At 41.3% G+C, this 19848-nt stretch overlaps 1 protein-coding gene across 19 annotated transcripts in view; it reads right to left on the bottom strand.

The window, feature by feature from the left end:
• Window positions 1–19848, bottom strand: part of ANO4 (anoctamin 4) — a 433316-nt gene that overhangs the window by 342923 nt on the left and 70545 nt on the right. For 2 of the 19 annotated variants that reach the window (XM_005206590.5, XM_059886418.1), the window contains exon 1: window positions 6482–18964. The exons of 14 other annotated variants lie outside the window; for them this stretch is intronic. The gene's annotated coding sequence lies outside the window, so the exon portion shown is untranslated. 3 more of the 19 variants (XM_059886416.1, NM_001102050.1, XM_059886417.1) reach the window with 3 other exon arrangements.

The following is a 19848-nucleotide window of genomic DNA, read 5'->3' as shown; positions in this document are numbered from 1 at the left end:
CATTTTCTGGGATTTCACATAGAATTTCTAATGGATTACACAGGATGGCTGCCAGTCTCTTTATCCTTCTCAGTACAATTCATACAGTCACATTATTTTGAAAAATTAAGTTTTCCATACAGAGCAGCCATTGCCAATACCAGCACCCTAGGTTTTCTATGGTGATTCTCGATCTGTTTGCTCAAGAATTATTGTTATTGCTCAGTCCCTGACTCAAGAATTACTGGATATCTGCTATTCAGCAGTCACTCTCCTGGGCCTTAGGGTATAGAGATGAAAATATGGTCCATGCCTCAAGGAACAAACTGTCTACTTGGGAGAGACACAAGTAGACAAGGAATTATAATAATAGTTTATAAAGTCCTATGAGGTCTATCGGAGAAGGCAATGGCACCCCACTCCAGTACTCTTGCCTGGAAAATCCCATGGATGGAGGAGCTTACTGGGCTGTGGTCCATGGGGTCGCTAGGAGTCGGACATGACTGAGTGACTTCTCTTTCACTTTTCACTTTCATGCATTGGAGAAGGCAATGGCAACCCACTCCAGTGTTCTTGCCTGGAGAATCCCAGGGACGGGGGAGCCTGATGGGCTGCTGTCTATGGGGTCGCAGAGAGTCGGACATGACTGCAGTGACTTAGCAGCAGTAGCAGCATGATGTCTATATCAAGTCCTACGAGGTATGTAAGAAGACAGACAGGGTCTACCTAGCTCAGCTTTGGGCACAAGGCTCAGTAAAAGTGGTAAGTGTCAAAAAATTTCCATGGGAGATGTTGTCTGAGATTGTCCTGAAAGTTAGTCTCAGGAGAAATAGCATGTGCAAAGGCACAGAGGCAAGTGAGAGCTCCTTACTTCGGAGCACTACAAATGTTTTGGTATTTCTGGAATGTTCTAGGGGAGTTGCAGAATAAGAAGCAATGGCTGTACATTATAACAGGCCTAGTATACAAGGCTAAGGAGTTTGGTCTTTAACCTACAGTTAGTTCCATGGACACTGTGCTATCCAGACTATGAATTTACAATTCCAGGAAATCAGGCTAGTTTTGCCAAAAAATGGAACAGTCATCTTGGTGAATCCCAACAACAGCACAAACAAGTTCAGCTAATTAATCTCTTTTGTTGAATCAGGTAACAAAAATCACAAGCTAAAAATACTATTTTGGAAAATGGTAAAGATATACCTTGCAATGACAGCAAAGGTGCTTTTTTATGAGAAGAACTTCTCAGTGGAATAATCACAGGAATGAACTGCCCAGGCAAACTGTTTCTCAACTTGGGCTCTTTCAGAAACGGTTATGAAACAGTAAGCAGGCCACTGGCTGAAAAAGTCAAGAGATGATGAACTCCATGAAGCATCACTAAACTGAATGCCCTCAGAACAATGGCAGCATCCAGCTGTGTCACCAGGAGGTCCCCACTGCCTGGCACTAGGGTGGACACGTCAGGTGCTCAATGAATATTGGAGTAAATAAATAGACAAAGGAACTGATCCGTAAACAACACCCCCTCAACTGAACAGAAACAGCTGAAGCCCAGGGGGTGGGAAATCAAGCATAATATTTTTAGAATTCTTGAAACGTTCTTAAGAAAAGCAGTTTCAATATAAAAAATGCATTTCCGCACAAGCATAAACACGTGACCATAAACAGTTGCTTGATGTGACTCACTCTGACTGGCACAGCCACGTAATCTGCATGAAATAACCCCAGAAATAATGGACAGCAGTGAGTTAGATGTCACAAAGCAGTTTTGTGAGCAAAGAATGACACAGTAAGTGTCAGCTGTGTATCGTGGAAGGGGCCCCGCACCAGGAGTGGAGCTGGTGTCTCAGTAAATCTATCCACATTGACTCAACTGTCTTGCCCAGGTGTTGACCGGATCTCTCCTGTGGTAGTGACTTAACTTCCCGGGACTTTAGCTTTCTTATCTATGAAACCAGACGGTAGGTAAGATACTCCTCAAGGTCCCTTTTGATGACAAGGAGAGGTACTTCAAGGTGTCCCCGGGGCAGCAGGTAGTCGCCATACCCACATAAGCCCTGATCATGAAGGATCAACATCAGCACATGTTTCTGAGTAACTCTGATGATTGTGTCACTGTCATGACATGCTGGGGTCTTGTAGGGTTAAGGGAAGGCACAGCTCATTCCCCATCCCCCAGGAATGTCTCATCTGGGTCAATTGCCTTAGAAATCACCCATCTAGTTAAAAAACAGAGCTGGAACAACAGTTCATGATTTTTAAGTGATTGGGAGAGCCCTCAGATTATCTGCGGCTTCCCTGGTGGCTCAGACAGTAAAGAATCTGCCTACAATGTGGCAGACCTGAGTTTGATCCCTGGGTCAGGAAGACCCCCTTAACAGCTACCCACTCCAGTATTCTTGCCTGGGAACTCCCATGGACAGAGGAGCCTAGCAGACTACAGCCTGTGGGGTCACAAAGAGTCAGACACAACTGAGCAACTAACATTTTCACTTTCACTTTTCAGATTATCTGGTTCTCCAAGCCCAATTATGAGTTTGAGTCTGACAGCCAGTTCGTGGCTGAGACCAGACAGGCACTTGGGGTCCTGAAGACATCCTGCTGGGACTGCCCGTGGTCTCTAATGGTGTCCAGACACTGTTCCCTCTCTGACACTCACAGGAGGTCCCCAGTGGGAGACCAATGGGAAAAATGTAAGTGAATTCCTGCTGTATGACAATATGTCTGCTTCCTATAAGAATGGCTGCAAGCCAAAAGGTCACTCAGCAGATGCCTAGTTAAGGGTCAGAGATTTCTATTAGAGAACAGGCCCACCAACCCTGTCATTATGTATTTTTAACAGTTTCTTGACTCTTCAGACTTAAAGGCCAGCAGCCAGAGTAGAGAATTCATGCTAAGTATGGGGAGGAATTTTTCCCCTTTCATCTTACATTATTTTCAGGCTGTGATTTGACTCTCCTCCAAAATTCTGCCAACTCCCTTTACTACCCAAGAGATATAACTTGCAACATAAACATTTATGACAGTGTGGGTAGATTATTAAGCTCCTAAGTACATGGTTTTTTTTCTGCAAAGCTGACCTAGTGACTATAGTCCTAGATGAATTTAGAAGGGAGACAGATCAAAAATGCAGTCTTCAACACAGCTCATGAAGAATCTCTCCTCTTTTATACAATCTGTCTGAGTTGCCAATTGACTAGCAAGTTCCTTTCAAAGTAGATCACCACAGCTGGTGTTGGAAGTGGTTTTGAATCTCTGTTAAAAAATGGTTCTCCCTCTAAGCAGCTTTATGTGGGAGTTATATGTTCTTTTTACTCTTTAAAAAAAAGGGGGGGGGCTCATGGAGAGATGGTAAAAGAATATGTCACCTTAATTATATTTTAAAAAGCCACAGGAAAATTCAGCTAACATCCTTAATGATATAGTTCATTCAATTTCCAAGAAATCACAATCAAGTGATTTTATTTTGTATCATCCATAAACGCCCCCTCTTTACCAAAAGACCTTTTAAGTAGTAAACATGTCAAGATTTGAGGGCATTCCAACCTAGACAAATCTAGAATGTCATTAATTAAAATGCAAAAGTGATTCTATTTCTGGTCCTAGTAATCAACTATGGAAAGTAGTTTCAATGACAAGAAGGCCTACAGACACATGTGGTTATAGTTATACTAACAGGGACAATTTCTTCTCTCAGTTACATGATTACAGGTTGAGCACAAGAGTTTGGTTACTGGAAGAGAAGCTGTCAACCAACTCTTCATTAATCAAACAATTGTTATTGAGTTTACAGGTGGACACATAATGCGTGTCCATGCATAGAAACATAAAGCAGAAGCGGGAAAGAAAGCAGAAAGATAAAAAATGGAAAATACTGACTCAGAATATAAGCTATAGGTTTCAAATTAGATCATCATCAAAAGAAACAGTAAAAGCACTGTTTTAATGACTTGTATGAGTAACTGTATCTACATCTATCTAGGTGTTTCTAGACCCATTTCAAATAAATACAATTTGCTAGGGTTGCAAGCAAAATTGGTTGCAAGACATAGCAGCTAAACAAAAACACACACACACAAAATGTTGCAGTGACTACATCACACCAAGAGGCTAAGAGTTACCGGCTCCATTCAGCACAGCTTTTACCAGTGTTTCCTGCAGTGGTTGTATATGCTGCCTTCAGGGACCCTGCAAAAGAATTAACCTAACTTCATGCTCTGAGACAAGCAAACACAAAGAATGCACTCTCCCAATTCAGAGAAATTCCCAAAGGCGTTATCTGGAGGAGGGGTGTGGAATCATTGGGGAAACCCCTACCAAAAAAAAAAAACTAGCTGGAGAATGCAAAGCAGAGCCTCAGAAATGTTTCTCCTCTCCTCTAAATGAGCATGCTACAAATATGGAAAATATGTACACAACAAGTAAACAATACACTTGTGAATATGCTACACAGATACAATTCTGATGGCACAGATGAATATTCTGCTCAGTAAAATGAAGAACGCCCACAGCATTCTCTCTCAAAGCTAATGTTGCTACTAATTAAAACAAAAGATTTCTAAATGCATCTGAAATGGCCTGTCTTGTGAAATGCAGGGTCTATTTCCAAGACACCCAAGCTGACTCTATAACTCTTTCCATCTTGATGAATACATCAAGTTGAGTTGCCAAGCACCTGATAAAAATCCTTGCAATTGGAGGGGAAATAATTAAGCAAAGTAAGAAAACACCAGTAGAGTTGAAAGTCAACAACTAAACATCAGAATCAAAGGAAGCAGAGAAGTCAGCCAGTTAAATGACAACATTTCTCCCAGCCATAACTAAGTGTAGGGAGGTATGGATATTAGAAAGCTAATGCAAACAATGATGAAAGTATTTCAAGCATTATTTAATGATTCAGAGGTTACAGTATGCAAGGATCCTAATTTGTTGCTGTTATCCTATTTGCTGGTTTCACTGTGAAGCTGGGATATAATGTAAACATCTATAAATTCTTGTTCTTTGTTTTAATATATGCTTTCATGTATTTAAAGAACCCTCCACCAAAACCAACCAAATGTACCTAGGGAATAAGATAAAAGCATATGTCTGATGTCATCACCACTATTTTAAGACAAATCCACACTGAGGGTAGAAATAAAAGTGGTGAGAAAGAGCAAGCCAGTCAAGCAACTTTCCGTTCCAAACTCCCAATCAACAGGGAGAAAGACCAGAAATTTCACCCCACATTTCCCCCTCCCTAGAGTTAAGTGAACCACAATCAGAAAACCCACACAAAATCAAGTAAGATAACCCATCTCCAGTCCAAGACTGGAAAATAAGGAGCAGAATGAGAACTGCAAAGCTTATTCTTTGGAATGCTGCGGTGACCAAAATAATCCAAGACACCTGCTACCAAAAAAAAAAAAAAAAAAAAAACGACAAGACAGACATCTCCCTATGAGAAGAGACTCCCCTTTAATGCCAGGTTCCACAAGATAGAGCTGTACTTTGTGTTCACGATGTGTTTCCTTTGGACTTCCAGGGGCTGACAATAATTGACCCGAAGTTGTGGTGCCGGAGCCACCAGCCTCAGAGACCAGGTGAAAAATCAGAACACGAATCTAAGAGTAAATGCCCTGCAACAAAACAGCTGGCCTGATGTCAGCGCAACACGCACGTTCTTCCTTCCAACCCTGCTTATATTCCGTGAGCAAAGTCTAACCATTCTAACAGCCTCCAAGCCTTTTATCTACCAAGAGGAAGATTGAAACTATGTTGTCAACTCAAAAAAAAACGTGCCTCTTCTCACTGCCCCACCACCCTGGGAAGAGGATGGGAAGAGACCCGTCTGCAGAACAGGCACCCTGAAATTCCAAAGGGAAAAAGCAATGAGGTCATGCCGTCTACTCCGTTCGCCGGCACAGGGGTCCTCCCGCCGCCGCCAATGTTACCACCCGAGTTGTAAAGCCCACGAGAAAGACGCAGGGCTGGTGTGGACCCACAGGCAGGTGCTTAAGGCGCCGCTGCCCCCAGCCGACTCCGACATAACTCACACGTGTGCCGTCGTCTCCGGGAAAGATGGAACAGTTCGCTAGGTGGGCCGATCAGCCCGGCCCTTCCGGATTCGGAGAGAGTGCACCTGAGCACGCCGAGGGTTCATCTCGCCCCCAGATTTGTCCGTCGCCCTCCCCGGATCCCCTGCACACTGCTGCAGTTTACCATCATGCTCGCATCTCCCTGGCTGCCGCTTCAAGGACAAAGAGAGAGTGCTTATGTTTCCATCACAGCCGAAGAGCTCCGTTTATGGAAACAATTAAACAAAACAAAAAGACAAACAAGCCGGACAAACGACCCTCCAGCATTTTCAACAGCTGGATCCCCACTCCCCACCCCCAGACATGGACCCAAGAACACTAGAGAAACGCAGAGAGAAGGTCACTAAGCTTAGCTAGGAAGCGAGCGAGCTAGCTAAGCGTTCACTTCACTGCAGCAGGGCTGCTCATTGAATGCAAGCACTTACCATAAAAATAGAAAGAGTCAACAGAAGGAGAAGGGATCCTTCCTCAGAGTCTTAGACAGAAAGAAATCCACCGCGGAGATCTAGGCAACGGATGAGGCCAACAAAGTGATGAAAGACGAGAAAACCAACATACACAAGTCCTTCTCAGCCTCCCCCACCCCGGGCCCGCATGCAGTTGTTTGTGCTGTAAAAGCCCTGAGAAGTCGGGAACAGGACTCTCCCGAGGGCGAGCTGGAGCGCGATCAGCCTGGTGGATTTCAGAGCATCACGCCCAGGGCTCTCCTCCCCGCCACCGGGGCAGGGGCGGCGAGGTGGGGGGAGGCTGAGCACAAGGCCGGGGTCGGAAGGTGAAGAGAGAGATGGGAAGGCACCTCTTTGGAGTGTGAGGAACTACCGGCTAGAATATCAGAATTCCCCATCAGTTATTGCCAGCGACCAATCAGCCCAGCCAGGGGGCCGTGTCAGTGTGACAAGAGAGCAGTGGATAACAGCCCGTTCTCAGCGAGGCAGGACAGCCCCCTGCCTCCACCAGAGTTGGGCAGGATTGGCATCTTCTCCTCCTCTGCCCCGTTGCTGATAATATTTGCTTTGTTTTTAAAAATAAGACCCAAAGCCCCATAGTTATACCAACCAATCAGGAAGTTTGCTTAAGCATCCCACAGCATCTCTGCAAGAAGCCAGCCTTGAAACCCATCCTAAATGATATCTAACGGCATCTCACAGACCAGACAGCCCTGATGATGTGAGCACAGAAGTCACCATGAGTACGATGATGACACGCTGGACCATGAACTGCCTCATGCCCAAGACACAGGATGAAATACCAGGGACCTGGATCCCAGGTTCACAAGTGAGACTTTTAGACAGAAATGGGTTAAAGGTCTCTCTAAAATCTTCTCAGTTTTGATAAATTTTCTAATATAATATATAGATAGAAGTACTTATTAGAGACAGTTTATAAAGATAGTGACATTTCTTTTTGAGGTTTCTTATATCATCTATAAGACAGAATGCGTGGATTTGGGTAAAAATACCTGTATAATGATGAGATGGTTGGATGGCATCATGACTTGATGGACATGAGTTTAAGTAAGCTCCAGGAGTTGCTGATGGACAGGGAAGCCTGGCGTGCTGCAGCCCATGGGGTTGCAAAGAGTCAGACATGACCGAGTGACTGAACTGACCTGTACAATAGTTCATAGGCACACAAAAGTTTGAAAAACTCTGAGCTAGACTAATAAAACAGGCAAATGAGTGAATTCTGTAGTACTGACTAACAAGTAAAGGATATTATACTTTTTATGCCTGCCTTTCTTCCCATTCTATTTTAATATTGAACTGTAAACTCAGTTTATATGTACTCATTCAGTTTTGGCTATGCATGCGTGCCTGCTAAGTCACTTCCGTCATGTATGACTCTCGGAGACTCTATGTCTGTGGTGATTAAATTAAATTGGGGTGTTGGTTCTAGAGTTAAATGCCAGTTGAATTGGATCCCACAGTAAAACTTCAGAACTGTTTAACTTGGGGAAACTGTCTTGGGTCATCTTTTTATCTTTGCAAGAAATATTAGCTCTTTGTACTAGCCAAGAGTTAACAGGAAGACACAAATGTGGCTGGGTTGGTTTGTTTTCAGGTGGTGTACATGATAGAGTCTTTAATTTTATGTCAGCTTTTTCCTACAACTTAAAGGATCATTTGGACATTGTGTTGCAATCTGAACCCAGACTCAAGCTAGCTTTGGGAAGCCTGAATACTGCCAAGTAAAAGGAAGCACTATGGATGGGAGAGGGGTTTGGAAAAGAATGGATACATGTATGTGCAAGGCTGAGTCCCTTTGCTATTCACCTGGAACTACCACAACATAGTTAATTGGCTATACCCCAATATAAAATCGGAGAAGGCAACGGTACCCCACTCCAGCACTCTTTCCTGGAAAATCTCAAGGACAGAGGAGCCTGGTGGGCCGCAGTCCATGGGGGTGCTAAAAGTCGGACACGACTGAGCGACTTCACTTTCACTTTTCACTTTCATGCATTGGAGAAGGAAATGGCAACCCACTCCAGTGTTCTTGCCTGGAGAATCCCAGGGACGGGGGAGCCTGGTGGGCTGCCGTCTATGGGGTCGCACAGAGTCGGACACGACTGATGCGACTTAGCAGCAGCAGCAGCAATACAAAATAAAAAGTTTACAGTTTGGAAAAAAAATAAACATTCAAAAAAAAATTTTTTTTAAGCAGAATTGCAGGGGAAAAAAGAAAAGGGCTAAATTCCAAGGAAACAGTTAACTCACTACTCAAATGAGTTACAGCAGGAAGCCATAAAAATATTCCACAAAGATGAACAGAATAAAATGAAATTTTTGAAATGAAAAAAAAAGTTGATTTCATCAGGTTCATCCTATGTATATTATACAAGGAAAACCTGCCTGGGAGATTCAGTCTTAAATTCTGTTGTGTTATTCACTTCAGTTCCACTCTAATTGCACACTTTTAACCACATGATCAGGCAGCACAGAAATAAAAGCAGTGGGTCCTGCCTTCAAGAAGTTTATAGTTCCATGGACTAAATGAAATCTTTTCAAAATTTCAATACTGCAATTCTTGCCACGACAGAAAATGTTCTACTGTTTTAATGTCCCTTAGATAAAGCCAAGCCATGAAGTTGGATTTTGGACTCAAAGTTCTAAATTAGACTAATAAGGTGTTTTCCATAACCAACATCATTTGAGAACTATAAATGCACCATTTATTTTTTTTAATTAATTAAAGTATGAAAAGGTTTTTTAACTGAATGTTTGCTTTTATCAGCATCAACAGTTTCTGATGCTGCAAAAACATGGACAGCATAACAAAGAACCTATTTAATAAGGGAATATTATTTAAAGCTACCAAAGTAATTGAGATTAATACTGTTTATGGAACAGGTTCAATACCTTGAGTACATAGAGTTACAGTGAAGCATGAAAATGATAAGACTACAAAAGTACAAATTACTTAGCTGATTAAATAATTGCACATCTCTATAACAATTGGGTCAACGAAAACAAGTATTCCGCAGTCACTTACTCAAATGCAATTAATTTTTAAAATTTGGCCTTCACTCCTACCTCCTCAAAAGACAGAAATACCTCCCATTTCAACAATTGTTTAAATTAATTGTAGCAACAATTAATTTTTTAAATCACAAAATACTTATCCAAGTCAATTTAAATTACAACAGTTTCAGGGACTGTATCTTGCTCACTGGAGTAACAGTACTTAAATGTTAGTAGGCCATTTCAATGGACAAGAGAATTTGGCTAAAATTCTGCACTAGTATGATTTAATGCCTTTTTAAAAACAGACTACGAGATAATTTGAATTACATACATATACCTGCCGTTTATTTGAAAAAAACAAAGCTCTTTCAAGAAATTTGCTTCCAAGTAGCTCGATGACTTGGAGAAAGGGACAACAGAGGATGAAATGGTTGGATGGCATCACCGACTCAATGGACATGAGCTTGAGTAATCTCCAGGAGATGGTAATGGACAGGGAGGCCTGGCATGCTGCAGTCCATGGGGTCGCAAAGAGTCGGACACGACTGAACGACTGAACTGAACTGAGCTCGCTGACAGAGCTGTATTAATCCTGAAAGTCAAGGATTCTTCAAGCTCAGTCTTTAACACTGATACTGGATTCCACTCTCTGTAACCAATCTGAATAGAAAAAGTAAAAACATACCTATTTCCTAGATTACCAAGGAGATAAATGGCTGTGTAATTCTGTTTTTGACATCAGACACTTAACAAGAGACATGAGAATCAAGGATTTTCTTTTTTATTGAGGTGCAGTTGATTTACAATATTCTATTAGTTTCAGTTGTACAACAGTGAGTCAAAAGTTGTATAGGTTATACTCCATTTAAAGTTATAAAATATTGACTGTATTTCCTGTGCTGTACAATATATCCTTGAAGATTATATTTTACACATAGGAGTTTGTGCCGCTTAGTCCCCTACCTACCCCTATTTTGCTCCTCTCCACTACCCTCTCCTCACTGGTAACTACTAGTTTATTCTCCATATCTGTGAATCTGTTTCCATTTTATTATATTCATTCATTTGTTAGATTCTGCATATAAGTGATAACATATTGTATTTATCTACAGATTCAATGCAATCCCTATCCAAATACCAATGACATTTTTCACAGAACTAGAACAAAGGATCCAAAAATTTGTATGGAAATACAAAATAGGCAAAGCGATCTTGAGAAAGAAGAACAGAACTGGAGGCATCACACCCCATGGCTTGAGACTATATACCAAAGCTGTAGCAATAAAAACACTATAGTACTGGCATCAAAACAGACGCACAGATCAATAGAAAAGGAGGAATTTTAAACAATATTCTGCCAATCACTGATTTTGAAAACTAAGTTATAATCTCCCTAAAGTAAAGCCTGCACCTCTCTTACCTAACTTCTATAAACTGGTGTTTAAAGGAGCTAATATTTACTGAAACTTCATTTGTGCCAGACTTTGTTGCAGTGGTTTTATACCTCTTTTAGTCTTCACAGCACTCACAGGACATGAATTTCATCTTAATTGAAATAACTGAGATACAGGGAGTTGAAAGCTTTTGCAAGTGGCAATGTCAGTATATGAACCACCAGAATAGCCTCAAAATGCTGCCTCTCTTCCATGGAAACATTGATACGAACATGGAAGACTCCCCGCAGATGTTTTTGACTGAATGTAGAGATTATCTGGGGACCCTTCCTATGGTGTTACATGTATTTGGGTGAAAGAAGAATGAAACAAATTCAAACTAAAGCAGAAAAACTCATTTTACTTCAGAGATTAAATGTAGCCCTTCTCTGCAACCAAAATAAATTATTGATGCTTATAATTTAAAAATTAAAGAGCAAGCAAACTGTATTTGTTGATTTTTTAAATAATTATGACCCTACATTACATTTTAAAGCCAGGATGAGTGGTCCTCAGTTAATTAAAAAAAAAAAAAAGTGAAAGGAAAGAGTATTTTAGAAATGTGTGGGATCTGAAAGAAACATTATAGTCCTTTATCTAATATCTAAATTCTCCTTCAGCATTCAGCAGGAGGCCTGAAACAGAGAGAGAACAAGTTGCTCTGCTAATGTTTCCCTACCAGAGGTCACTGGCTGAGAATAATCTCCCCAAAGTGCTTAGTAGGCGGGCTTTCAAATTTGCAACAACAGTTCCAAATAAATAATATGCAGGACATAAATATTGTCACAGCATCCAACTCTTCAAAAATTTGATTGCACTCACCATTTCTCAGCCAGAAGATTCCTATGGGATCAAAGATCAAATCATATAGAAAGAATCTGTAAGATTACAGTCTTATAACATTTTCTCCTTTTTTTGAGGATAAAAAAACAATCAATAGATGCGTTAAAGAGTCAGGGAGAATTGGGCTAAGTAGGGAGGCCAAAATAAGGAGCATGTGTCTGTGTACCAACGCAGCTCTTGGTGTGTATGTTTAAAACACAATCAGTGTGCCTTCACAGCCAATCAGTCCCTCAGTCCCAAGGTTACTGCCCTATGTCTTCAACACATAATTAGGGATTACAACTGATTCAGGGCTTTGATCTTTCTCCTTCACTGCTACAACAGTTTCTAGCCTTTCCTCTGTTCCAGTTCCATTTTCCTTTGCCAATGGCACTTGTTTTCTAAAACACAGAAAATACAATCACATCATCCCCTTACTAGTAAACCTGGGATGGTCAAGCCAAGTACAGCACCACCTGAGCCTGGCATTCAAGGCTCTCTGCAAACAGCCTCCATCTACAGCCTCTTTTCCCGTAATTATTTCCTACATATTCCATGCTCCAGATACAGTCAATGAGTGCCTATTCCTCAGAGTCACCATACTCTTTTATCGTGGTATTCTTATCTGTTTTTCCTAGAATAATCTTCCTGCTTCCCTCCTAGAGAAAGCCAAATGTTCATCCTTCAAGGCCTGGTTCACTGTCCATCTTGGTAAGTTCATCCCCAAATTCCCCAAAGGGACTTAATTACTTCTTCCTTTCTATTTCCAGAGCATTTTTTCTAGTCCTGCATCACAGGGTAAGAAACACTGTGCTAAATTAGTAATTTCAACCTATTTCACTATACTCCTTTGATAGTCCTAGCGCTTGACACACAATAGAAGCTCAACAAACCCATGAGAGGAAGTCTATATTTTATGCCTCTTATTCACAATCAAAAGCACTTTGAAAAAAAAAGCACATATTTGTTTTCTGGAAGTCTGAAGGACGACAAGCTTATGAGCCATATTTATGTCCTCTTTCAATCAGGAGTTTCTCTGGTTTAAGGAAAGGGCCCTTGATTAGAATCAGAAGAGCCAAATCCCAACCTTGTCTTGTGTCACTTCAGGTTAATTTCTTAACCTAAAGAAAAATAAAACATGTCCTGCTTACCTTTGAGGGTTCTTCTAAGCCACAAATGACGAACTGCGTGGTAAAGTACTTATAATGTATGTAGTGGGAGGTATTGTTATCACCACTGCTGTCGTCATTGTTTGATAATTGTTAATATCCCAAAGCCATCACATAATTTAAGGGAAGCCAGCCAAGGAGTCCAATGACTCAGCACTTAATCAGTCCAAGTGCCTTGCTCCAGTTCTGCTGGTCTGCAGTTAGGGTGCAGTGGGAGAGTGGAACGGCCCTGATTTGGGCCCTAGCTCTGTAGATCTGCTCCCTGATACCCAGTTCCCTCTTCTAGGAAATGGAAGGAACAACACTTAACTCACTACAGTGTTAAATGAGATGGAATATACATCTAGTTGTAGTATATACACATCTGTTTCATTTCAAAGTCTCTAATAAGCCTTACCATGATTGATCAGAGGAAAAAAAAGCCATGTCTCCCGCACTCTACAGTATCTACATACACCCCAGTCATGGCCCTCTTTCTGTTTCTTGAACTTGCAGAGCTCATTCCCACCCCAGGGACTGAGTATGGGTTTCCTCTGCCTCATCCTTTTCTTTAGATCCTGGCATGGCTGCTTGGAAAGGCTTCCTTGACCCTGTCTATCATTTTCTCAGCACATCACTTCCTTCACTCTTATCATTTACCTCTGACAACATTTACTTCCATCTGTTACCATTTATTTGATTGCCTATTTGTCCTCTGCAATATAACATATGTTCCTCTCCAGCAAAGACTGTTCTTGTGCTTTTCATTGTGTCCCCAGAGCCTAACATAATGTCCAGAACACAATATACACTCAGTATCCACTTCTTGAATATTTACAGCATGACCAATATTTGTACAACTATTCCCATGTTTCTCTCCATCTCGACAAAATCCCAGTTATCATGACTCTTATAAGGGAATGATACCTTGCAATTAATATGGTATTCAGGGTAATACCACAGTGTTCCAGTTTATTATAGGTATTTAATTAATATGTAACACTCATTAACAGACATTAAAATGCTATCCAGGGACAAGGGGTACCTAGAATCAATGTTTAACTCCTACTTGCATTAGAAATAGGAATTACCAAGATTGGCACGATGATCTTCACTCACAAAACTGGAAATGAAACACTGAGCAAAAAAGTTAAATTATGTTTATTTGATGTCAGGAGGTTTACTGGATCCTTATTTTTCATTCTCCTTTCCTTAGTTTATGTTAAAATTACTCTGGTCCAAGCTGATCCCAAGAAGAAATTGACAAGGTCCTTGGTTTCCAAAGCATTAACTAGAACAAATGGCTTTTTTTTTATCAGGAGCACAGGAACATAGACAATTTCTCTTTCCTCCCAAGAAACTGTCTGGAAAGGCAAAATACAGAAATCCTCCCAAACCTGACCATATCATCACTGTTTCTGACTAGCCTGGCCCAAGAGGTGGCCTAATAAATAAATAATCATGGCAATCGTGTATAATATATGAAGCGTACTTTCCACCAGTCATCTGGAAAGACATAGTTTTAAATTAGAGTATTTTTAAATTAACAATACTGCACCAATCTACCAAATGACCATATGAATTTGTCACTGGCAAAAAACATGTAGTTTTTTGTTTTATTTTGTTTTGTAAAGGAACAAATGTCTGAGACCCAATACCAAATACATCTTTTTCTCCCAAATTTTCCTCTAGCTTTCTTTTTCTCCACTTAAGAGCATCACTATCTACTCTGTTGCCCAAAGAAATTAACATTTATTGAACTCTTACATGGAAGACTATTCAGGTCACTTTCAGATCAGTTGCTCAGTCATGTTCGACTCTTTGCGACCCCATGAATTGCAGCACGCCAGGCCTCCCTGTCCATCACCAACTCCCAGAGTTCACTCAGACTCACATCCATCGAGTCAGTGATGCCATCCAGCCATCTCATCATCTGTCATCCCCTTCTCCTCCTGCCCCCAATCTTTCCCAGCATCAGTCTTTTCCAATGAGTCAGTTCTTTGCATCATCAGGTGGCCAAAGTACTGGAGTTTCAGCTTTAGCATCAGTCTTTCTAATGAACACCCAGCACTGATCTCCTTTAGAATGGACTGGTTGGATCTCCTTGCAGTCCAAGGGACTCTCAAGAGTCTTCTCCAACACCACAGTTCAAAAGCATCAATTCTTCAGCGCTCAGCCTTCTTCACAGTCCAACTCTCACATCCATATGTGACTACTGGAAAAACCATAGCTCTGACTAGATGGACCTTTGTTGGCAAAGTAATGTCTCTGCTTTTGAATATGCTATCTAGGTTGGTCATAACCTTTCTTCCAAGGAGCAAGCGTCTTAATTTCATGGTTGCAGTCACCATCTGCAGTGATTTTGGAGCCCCAAAAAATAAAGTCTCTGTTTCACCCAGATCATTTTACAGGGTACCTAGAAATCTCAGCATCATCCTTGCTTTAACTCATCTTGTCCATATCGCCTCCTTTCCTCCAACATCTCCTCACTCTCACTACCCTAGCCTAGCTACAAATTCTTCCCTCAGCTTAATAGTTCCAGAAGCAGTCTCCCTGCCTTGCACCTCCCTGTGTCCAAGGCATCCTTTGCAGGTACCGGAGGATTTTTAAGTGAAAACACCAGCTTGCCCTCTCCCCTTGAAACCTCTTCTCTGCTTCATCACCATGTTCAGGATGAAGTGCACTCCTTCCCTTATTACGTGAGAGCCCCCCAGGACTCTTCCACTTTTCCTCCATCACTCCCATTTACCTTCCTCTTGTACCTTGACATTTTAAGCAGCCCTAACACAGTTCCAGCATTCACCAATCTGTTTAAAATGTCAGGGTCCTGGCACAACCTTTTCCCAAAGTTTAGAATTTCTTGTCCCAGCTCCATTCCTCCTGAACTCTTACTTATTCTCTAAGACCCAACCCAAGCCTCTCCCTCCTCTTCCAGGCTTTTCCTGACACTCCCTCCTCGAACCCAGGTCTTCGGCATTGCAGGTGGATTCTTTACCACCTGAGCCACAAGGGAAGCCCAAGAATACTGGAGTGGGTAGCCTATCCCTTCTCCAGCAGATCTTCCTGACCCAGGTATCAAACCATGATCTCTTACATTGCAGGTAGATTCTTTACCACCTGAGCTACCAGGGAAGCCCTATCCTCTAACAAAGTTCATCGTCCTCAAGTGATAGCACTGATTACACAGCGTTATAACTGTGTTATTATCTGATTCCTTCAGGAGAGTCCTAGTCTTGAGTTTTATTCATCTTTGCATCCCCAGAGACAAACCTTCTCTTGAGACTCTCACATAAATGGTTCTAGAAAGACTGGGCTTTCATGTACGTCTTACTAGACTGTTCTCTGAGGAATGAAAGAATATTTCACCTCTTTCTAACCTCTCTTTATTACAATGGCTGGCATCAATGAATGCTCAGTGAATGTTTGGGGAATTCTTCAAATATCGTTGGCCAAAAAAAACCCTTCAGTTCAGAAAATTAAAAAATCCCTCTGAGCTTATTTCTAATTAGCTCATTTAAGTATAAATATAAAAATTCTCCTTTTTGAAATTAGAAAACACCACAGGCATTAACCATGAAGATTTCAACTTCTGAAACTCCTGATTTTTAATAGTAATTCAACTAACTGGGGCATCTTGCAGATAATTGAAGCATTCCAAACATCCTTTCTACTTTGAATTGTCAGGCAGAGGAAAGATTGTTGATTCTCTCAGGCAGAAGGGGCTTCTTGGAGAGATTTCACTAGCATTTAAGTTCGGAGGGGAAATAGCCCTGTCTGCCCAAGTAGAGAATTTCACTGTTGAGACTGGGGTTGCTACTGTTCCTTAAAAATTCAGTTCCACACTCAACATACAGGCATTCTTACAAGAAGGGCTGTGGTTTGATGGCATAGGGCAAAACCTGGGGCTTGCAATGGACTCTCCACACCAGCCAGGGGACTATTCAGTTTCATCACCTACTCCCCTTATAGAAAATTAGCTATGATGTAGTCAAAGAACTGGAATAACACCCCCCTCCCCTGCCAATAGCTGCACTAGCCATCCTAAAGAACTAATCTCCCTTTGGGATGGCTGAACGGGTGACATCCATATCAGTAAGGGAGGCCCACTCAAGACATTGCAGACACCTGGCCAAGTCAGCTGTTGGGGGTGGTGGGGGGAGGCCAGAACATTTGCATCCTCCCAGTGTTGCTGATCCACAACAGACAAACCAAGAATGAGCCAAAATATCAGTGCTACAGATGTGATCATCTAGTCTGCTTTTTATACCATTTCCCCTCATTGCTCTGAAACCAATTTTGAGTTCTATTATTTGCGCTGAGAGGATAAAGCAGAATGGTCATTTTAAAGGACTATGACATGCTCATATTTTGGTAAAATGGAACTAGGCCATATACTGACCGTTCTACAACTTTGTAGACATGGATTTTTCCATTTATAAATTTTTAAGGAGTCGCTTGGAGACTCTGGTTCAATTCCTGAGTCGGGAAGATCCACTGGAGGAGAGACAGGCCACCCACTCCAGTATTCTTTGGTTTCTTTCGTGGCTCAGCTGGTAAAGAATTCCACCTGCACTGCCAGAGAGCTGGGTTTGGTCCTTGGGTTGGGAAGATCCCTTGAAGAAAGGCTACCCACTCCAGTATTCTGGCCTGGAGAATTCCATGGACTGTATAGTCCATGGGCTCGCAAAGAGTCGGACATGACTGAGCAACTTTCACTTTCACTTTGAACCTCCATCAAGAGTAAGTCTGTATTGCAGGTGGGAATGCAGAATGGTACAGCCACTTTGGAAGATAGTTGACTAGCTTTTTACAAAACTAAATACATTCTTATAAATTTACCATAAAATCCAGCTATTATAGTATACTCCTTGGTATATACCCAAATGAGTTAGAAGCCTACGTCCACATCAAAGCCTGCACGTAGATATTTATAGCAGTTTTATTCATAAATGCCAAAAGTTGGAAGCAACCAAGATGTCCCTCAATAGGTGAATGGATAAATAAACTGGTACAGACAATGGAATATTGTTCATCACTAAAAAGGAATGAGTTATCAAGCCATGAAAAGACATGAAGGAACCATAAGTGGACACAGGGATACCTAATTTTATTGCAATTCACTGTAGTTTGCAGATAGTTCATTGTTTGCTTGTTTTTACAAACTGGAGGTTTGTGGCAACCTTATTTGTCAAATGATATTAGCATTTTCTTGCAAGAAATTTAATTAAGGTATGCTGCTGCTAGGTCACTTCAGTCGTGTCCGACTCTGTGTGACCCCATAGACCAGCAGCCCACCAGGCTCCTCTGTCCCTGGGATTCTCCAGGCAAGAACACTGGAGTGGGTTGCCATTTCCTTCTCCAATATATGAAAGTGAAAAGTGAAAGTGAAGTCACTCAGTCATGTCCAACTCTTTGCGACCCCATGGACTGCAGCCTACCAGGCTCCTCCGTCCGTGGGATTTTCCAGGCAAGAGTCCTGGAGTGGGTTGCCATTGCCTTCTCCAATTAAGGTATACCCATTTTAAATATGATGCTACTGCACACTTAATGGATAATAGTGTAAATATAACCTTTATATGGACTAGGAAACAAAAAATTGTGTATTTCCCTTTATTGTGATATCTGCTTTCTGAAAAGGCTACATACTATATGATTTCAATTAAATGACATTCGGGAAAAAAGCAAAACTATGGAGACAATAAAAATATCAGAAGCTACCACAGGTTAAGTGGGAAGTAGGTAAGAAGAGATAAAGCACTGAGGACTTTCAGGGCAGTGAAACTATTCTGTAAGATCTTGTCAGATACATGGTCTCATACCATTGTCCAAAACCACAGACCACACCACCAAGAGTGACCCCTAATGTAAACTCAGACTTTGGGTGATAATGTGTCAATGCAGGTTCATCAATTGTAACAAATATACCAGTGGGGTAAGCTGTGGGGACAAGGTGGGAGAGACAGCAGACAGGAATTCTATACTTTCTGCTCAATTTTGCTGGAAACCTAAAAACTTAAATAGACTTTTTCTTTCCTTTTAATTAAAAAAAAAAAAAAAAAAGAATTCTCTTGAAGACTAAGCAACTAGGTAGCCTTTATGAATTTCAGTTGTCTTATTAAGTAAATACGTCTGGAAAACAAACCATTGAAAAAGAGGAAGAAAGAGGACTCCCATAAACTGCACAAAGTCAAAAGAAGTTCTAAGAAATTCACTGTGGCAAATGGTCAGATAAATTGCATGGCCATGTTCTGACAACTCAGAATTCCAACTAGAATGTTATATTGACTGGAACATTCCGTTGATAGTTTCCATCATCAAGGACTAGCAAACCAGAACACTGAATACACTGTGAATTTCACTAACATGCTGAAAGCAAACAAAAAATCATTTCTTCTTTTCCTTCCCTTTTACAGTTATATTTTATTACTGCCCAGGTCTAAAACAGAAAAAACAATCTGTTCAGAAAAGAGCAGGCAGGTCCCCATGTAGAAGAGTAATAACCGAGATGTGGCTATACATATAAACCATTGAAGCTCACCTGTAATTGCAGGAAAATAAGGAGTGAAATAAATGTCTTCAGAAGAGTTAGAGGTGCTATGTCTAGAGAAAAGGAGGAATAAAGGATAAAATGATGAGAAGCTTTAGGTAAGCATGTGGGGGGGTGACACAGAAGTGAATGCAACAGTCACTGTTACCCTGAAGTTCAAATAATGGCAGGTTGAAAATAAAAAGAGTGTAGCTGACCCTTGAACAACTCAGGGGCTGTGGTGCCAACCCTCGAGGCAACTGAAAATCCATATATGATTCATAATCAGCCTTCTGTACAGGGTTCCTCAGCACCCACAATTCCCCATCAGAGGATTCAGATCATTTGGCCCTGCAGTGTTACATGGATTTTTATTTTTAAAAAAATATAAGTAGACCT

This window comes from Bos taurus, chromosome 5 (genome assembly GCF_002263795.3).
Source record: "Bos taurus isolate L1 Dominette 01449 registration number 42190680 breed Hereford chromosome 5, ARS-UCD2.0, whole genome shotgun sequence".
In the NCBI taxonomy this organism is placed as follows: Eukaryota; Metazoa; Chordata; class Mammalia; order Artiodactyla; family Bovidae; genus Bos; species Bos taurus.
The sequence above is the reverse complement of the archived record's forward strand: the minus strand, read 5'-3'. Positions and strand labels throughout refer to the sequence as shown.